Here is a 6742-nt window from a genome sequence, read left to right on the forward strand (position 1 = left end):
TGTCAGAATAAAGAAGAAAAAGTAGAGACTTCTTGGCAATGTATAAGTAAGTGACCACAAAATACTAAGCCACTGTGATGAGGAGAAGCTAACACTTAAGGGTTAATAACAGGACCATCAGGACCATTGTTTAGCTTAAGCTATATATCTATAGTCTCAGACCCTAGATAGGAACTAACTACTAACCACAGGAAAAACATAAGATAAGATAGGGTAGAATGTATAGGAGGAAGGGACTCATCAAGGAAATCACATAACTGCTGTCAAAAGAAAGCTGATCTCAACAGGTTTTGCAGTTGGGGTAAAAAGTGCACAGCGAGGAAGACATAAGGCCTTCATCCCTGAGACCCTGGCCCACGACCACCAGGAGAAACTGCGCATGCGCAACCAGGAGGAATTAAAGGTGGAGACTATGGAAATGATTTCCCGGGGCTCTATTATAATAAAGACCACCTTTTCGGGACAGTCATGAATATGTATAGGCGTCCTTAAAATGATGATGAATATGTAACACTTTACCACATAAATACAAAATGAATTACTGTGAAAGGCATGCACGATTTTGGTGGGATTACCCCCCCGTGCTGCCCAGCGCTGTTTTGCCTTTGCTTTGCAATAAACCAAAATTATGATTGGCGTTTCAGACTGAGGCTCGTTTCTCACACCCAATATAAACTTTCTATTTTTTTGCTGTTAATCATGTTAATTAGAATTTTGGTTTAAGCAAGTGAATAATCATTGATTTCACTCTGCAACCATGCAGGATGCATAAAGTTTATATGCAGCTTGAATTTGTTATTGCTAACACAGATCAGTCCAATTTGGTGTGCAAGCCTCATTTTTCACTTTTTTCTTTTTGTACCATGACGCTTTTTTCCTTTTGAAACTCTATTTTTAAATGACCACCAACTCAGTATCAAATTACAGTTCCTACTAAAAGAACACTTCTTTTTCATGATGGTAATTTTAAATTTGACTTTTAGCTGCAATAAAGGAATGCATTATGGTGACTCTCAGATCTGTCACTAGTGGATACTTGCCAACATTATCCATTATTGTGGAACTCAGCAACTAATTGCAATGCTGAATATATACTTAGAAGAGCCCAGGACAGGAGAAATAGGAAGATCTATTGCTTACAGCTCAAAATATACAGACTGTGTGGTGCCGAAACTTCAGTATTCCTAGCAAAACTAAATAGGGATACTTGTGCAACTGGACAATATTGTCTAGTTTAGCTATCAGCCCCTTGCTATAAAAAGTGCTACTTTATCTTTAAGGAAGTGTATGGGACTGAACAGAGGACAGTCACTACCTCTCTATATTTAACTCCCATGGCTAAAGCAGCTTTTCTCTGTTTAGACATGTTATGATGATTTTCAATTGTAGTATCCTCAAAGATCCTCAAAGAGCTATAAAGGTATGTGATAATGAATTTAAATTTAAATAGACTAAGTGATGCTTTCTGTGAGGAAAAAGGCTCAGATTTCCAGATCAATGACAGTAAGAAAGAGGTTCTAGCTCCCGACTTCCTTAACGCTTCATATCTGTGCCTCAGCTTCTTTGTAAAATTGGAGTAATGATCAAACAACAGCAGTTGCAAAGATAAACAAATGACCTACTCACTTTCAGAATCTACTGCTTCTAAACATGAAGTCTTGCTAAAGAAACTCATTTCTGAGTGCAATATTCAGAGAAGTTGAGCGCTTTTGTTCTGCTTATTTAATACATTAGCCAGTGAGCTGCCATTTTCGTTATAATGTACTGTATTTTTAAGCACTGATCAGAGGCTCACTGTGCTCAGAGAGGCACCTCTTGTTACTTGTCCTGCCAAACCAGGACATTACTTTATGCATCTAAAGGAGTTAATGACTATGAAGTGGTCAAATACTCTTGTAATAAGCCCAGTAAAAAATCATAGCTATAAATCAAGAGGATTAAGTAAAGATATTACTTCCCTCATTGCAGCATCTGAATGCAGAGCTCTCTTTTATTGTGTGCTCATATGGCTCTTTTCATAAACTATCATAGGCACTGCCATAACAAAACAACATTAGAAAACTATTTGAGATAGTATTATGACAACATATAATAGCCTACTTGGCCAATATAAAACAATGCTTTAATATATTAGAAATACAATCACAGTTTAGCTTTAGTTCACCTATGTTAGCTGCTATGTTTTATGTTGTATAAAATCAGCCTTGTTTGTCCTGCTCGCTCACTTTATAGAAAAAATGCAGGGATTACCCTCAAAATAATTTTTATGTTACTTAAGTCAGTTCAAGTATCTGTATGACTGAAATGAATGATTTACTGGATTAAAGTAATCTTCAGCCTAAAAAGGCACAGCATATCCAGGTCTTCCTGGTGATGTGGGCTGCCTCTTCGCCATTTGCTTCTAAGCAGGAAGAAGAGAGAACTGTTTTGCCAGAAGGAATTCCTTCCCAAAGGCTGATATTTGGCAGCTGTACTCCCATACTGATGCCTAACAGAGCAGTAGGAAACACTCTCAGCACCTGTGTCTCAAGGTGCAGCTCCTTTTCCACTACCTGCATACATATTCTCCTGACCTTTTACCTCTAGCAATGTAGACAGACCTACTGTTTCACTGTGATGCATCTTGCTCCCCAACACAAGACAGGCTTAAAAATAAAAAAGAAAGCTATACCTAGCAAAACTTGAGATTAAGGTTTTACATAGTGCAAGCAGACACAGCATTGCAAGCAAAAAATAAAAACCAAACCAACCCTATAAAATATTGTTCTAATTTGTGCTTACATCTATGTTTCATTCACATCCCTCATGCAAATTTCTTTCAATATGCTCTTGCTCAAAGGCCACATAGTCATGAATTCTATCCCTTCCCCCAACTTCATGAGGTTCCACAAGAATAACTTCCATCTCCAGCTACTTTGATGTGGGTTTAAATGCCCTGGGGAGTTTTAGCTGCAGTCAGAGAGTTTGCGTATGTAAGTTGCTTTCACTTTGCTTTTTTAATAATCATATTGCTTAATCCAAGCTGTTCATGTGGTAATCTTCAGTTCTTTTTACAGATTTTAATATCTTAATGATAAATATTGTATCAGACGTTCAATGGAAACAAAAGCTGCTATGCATCTGATCTCTGGTATATTAACAACTTCTCACAGAGACCTCACCTTCTACAACAGGTACAAATACACATCCATAAAAAGTGATCTGCTTGATGCATCCAAGACTAAATTCTTTCCCTCCCCTTTACCCTCCAGGTTTAAAGGAGCTTGGAGCTGAATTTTTGTTACCTATCAACTGTATGTTGCTAAATCAACAGCTAATCCTTTGCAATTCTCCAAGATGTCAAGGGAATTAAGGAAAGCAATTTTACTATTTGGTATTCAGATCAACTTTTCTGCCACCAGTTTTATTCTACTGTAGTCAAAGCAAACTTTCCACTAAAGCAAGTGTTAAAAATTGCAGGACAGGATCCTGGAACAGTACAGGAACCAGAACATTCAGAGGAAGGTGCCTGAACATTCAGTTTTACAAAGAGTAAATACCCCAAACTGTTCTCCTTCAGTATCACATGACCAGTTTTCTGCCGCCTGTCATAACAGAACTTGAGGAATGAAATGAGAATTCAGGAAGAGGAGCACAATTCTAATAAATTAAATAATAATGGAGAAATAACAATGGAAAACAAAAGTGGAAGATCAATAAAAAACAACCCTAGAGAGAGGAAGAAAAGAAAGAAGTAAATTGAGACACTGAATCATTGACATCCTGACACTCTAAAGGGGCCAGCTTTTCTGTTGGTTTTTAATGAAGGAGGAATTTCACACAGTAAGTTTAAAAGAAAAGAATACAGCACTTTTCCCCACGAAACATACTGAATTTATTATACACAGTGTTATCAGTTGTGGAGAGAGCAATGGATATGGCATTGAGTAATACAGGCGAAGGCTACCTGGTAACTTATCTCCTTCATATTTGATTTCTCAGATCATTTCATAGATCCAATGGTCTATTCTTGTCATGTCACAGTCTTTATTCTTTTGTGAAATATTGAAGGAATAGCTGCTAAGCTCTCCTGTCTCTATTTGTTTCTTGAGGGTTATTGACTTTGGTTCTGACTAAGGGTTCTTCCTGCTAAGGTAAAACCCTAGAGTTCTCTTGGTGAAAAGGAAAAAACAAAAAAGAAACAAAGAAGAAAAAGGCTGAACAGAAGCATCTCAGTTTTCATTTATAGATATAAAAAATATAAAAACTTACTTAGTTGAGTATTCCCTTTGCCTGCTAGCAATGGGCACTGCCTACACAGTTTTGCATGCACATGCTTCGTGACTGTAGTCTTATCAATCGCCAGCTGTGTAGAGCTAGTCATGCACACACAGGTCAGTATCTATAGCCATTCAAAATACAAGCTTTTTTCTAAACAAGGCTATGTGAATTGTTATTAGGTGAAAAAACCTTCTGGTTTGATTTGAATATCTCATTTCTTCTGTTCCATTCCAAAATCTGGGACATGCCTCACTCTCAAATGGAGATTTTCATTATGTTTAAGAACACAGTTCATTCTGAAGATGTATACCCTTCACTTGAAATGTTTGAACTTTTCCATAAATCATGGAACACAACTGTTTTCTTAGCTGTTAGAAAAGGAAAAAAAATGAAACCCAACATTGACTACTATGACTTTATTTTAAATACCCTTGAAGGGGCACAGCGATTGCCACACATCTAAAATTTAGAACCCTTAATCTTAAAAGAGACTAAAAAAAGTATTTATCACACAGAACAGCAAAATGCAGCCACTTTTAAACTCACGAGCCAAAGAAACGCACAGAAAGAGCTCCATTTGCTAGAACAATGGGAAATACTTGTGGTTCACACAAGAAGAAGAATGTGGTCAGAATTCAAGAATATATACTTAGTACTGAAATCAGATTAATATCATTAGACTCCAATGAAGATAAAAGCCTCTTACTGAAAATATAAGTTACCTTTTACAGTCAAGATTTCAAGTTATATTAAAACAGCACTTATCGTCCCCTTCCTTCAGTCAAAATGGCATTTCCAACAATAGTTCGCATGAAACACTATTTAAGCAGTGAATCAGAGGCTGAAACCTCAACCCATTAAGCTTCCTGTTTCTCATTAAGTGTAGGAATGGTGAAGTTCAAACTTTATTTAGTATGTTGCAGATGAAGATATCACAATGTCATCTCATCTAATTTCAGTTTCTTTACATATTTGCCCTGAATGGCTGCAACTTCTTTTCCCAGTGTAAAGCATGGAATCCAAACCGTTCTCTATGGCATTGAGGTTAAATTTATAGGTTCATAGAATATCTCAAGTTGGAAGGGACCCATAAGGATCAAGTCCAACTCCCTGCTCCTTGCAGGACTACATAAAACCACATGACTAAGAGCATCATCCAGACGATCCTTGAACTCTGACAGGCTTGGTGTCATGACCACTTGTCTGCGGAGCCTGTTCCAATGTCTGACCACTCTGTAAGTGAAGAACTTTTTCCTAATGTACAATCTGAACTTCCCCTGATGCAGCTTCATTCCATTTCCTTGTGTCCTATTGCTGGTCACCAGAGAGAGGAGATCAGCACCTCCCCCACTGCGGCCCCCCTTGAGGAAGTTGTAGACTGTGATGAAGTCACCCCTAAGCCTTCTGTTCTCCAAGCTGAACAAGCCAAATCACGCCAGCCACTCCTCATAAGTCTTGCCCTCAAGACCTTCTACCATCTTGGTTGGCCTCCTCTGGACACACTCTAAAAGTTTTATATCCTTCTTATATTGAGGCCCCTAAAGCTGCACACAGTACTCAAGGTGAGCCCACACCAGTTCAGTGTAGAACGGGACAATCACCTCCCTTGACTGGCGAGCTATGCTGTGTTTGATGCACTCCAGGACACAGTTGACCCTTTGGCTGCCAGGGCTTACTGTCGACTCATCTTCAATTTACCATCAACCCAAACCCCAGATCTCTTTCTGCGGGGCTACTCTCCTGCCTCTCATCCCCTAATTTATAGGTTACCTGTCCCAGGTGGAGAATCTGGCACTTGTTCTTGTTAAATTTCATATAGCTGGTGATTGCTCATCTCTCTAGCCTATCCAGATCTCTCTGTAAGGCCTCTCTACCCTCAAGGGAGTCCACAGCTGCTCCTAGTCTAGTATCATTAGCAAACTTACTTAATGTACATTCAATTCCTGGGTCCAGAACATTTATAAAATCATTAAAGAGCACTGGCCCTAAAATTGAGCCCTGGGGAACCCCTCTGCTGACTGGCCGCTAGCCTTATATGACCCCATCTACTATAACTCTTTGAGCCCGACCCATCAGCCAATTCTTCACGCAACATGTTATGGACTTGACTGGCTGTATGCTGGATGTTTTGTCTGGAAGGATACTGTGAGAGACAGTGTCAAAAGCTTTGCTAAAATCCCAAAACCACCACATCTACTGTCTTCCTTTGGTCAACTAGACGGGTGACCTTATCATAAAAGGAAATTATGTTAGTTAAACAAGTGTTTCCCTCATGAACCTGTGCTGGCTATGACCAATGACTGCATTGACTCACAAGTGTTTTTCAATAACTGCCAGAATAACCTTCTTCATAATTTTACCAGGCGCTGAAGTGAGACTAACAGGCCTGTAATTATCAGAGTCTTCCTTCTTACCTTTTGAAAATTGGGACAGCCTTTGCCAGCTTGCATTTGACTGCAACCTCTCCAGGCTTCCAAAACCA

Source organism: Nyctibius grandis, chromosome 4 (genome assembly GCF_013368605.1).
Source record: "Nyctibius grandis isolate bNycGra1 chromosome 4, bNycGra1.pri, whole genome shotgun sequence".
Taxonomy (NCBI): domain Eukaryota; kingdom Metazoa; phylum Chordata; class Aves; order Nyctibiiformes; family Nyctibiidae; genus Nyctibius; species Nyctibius grandis.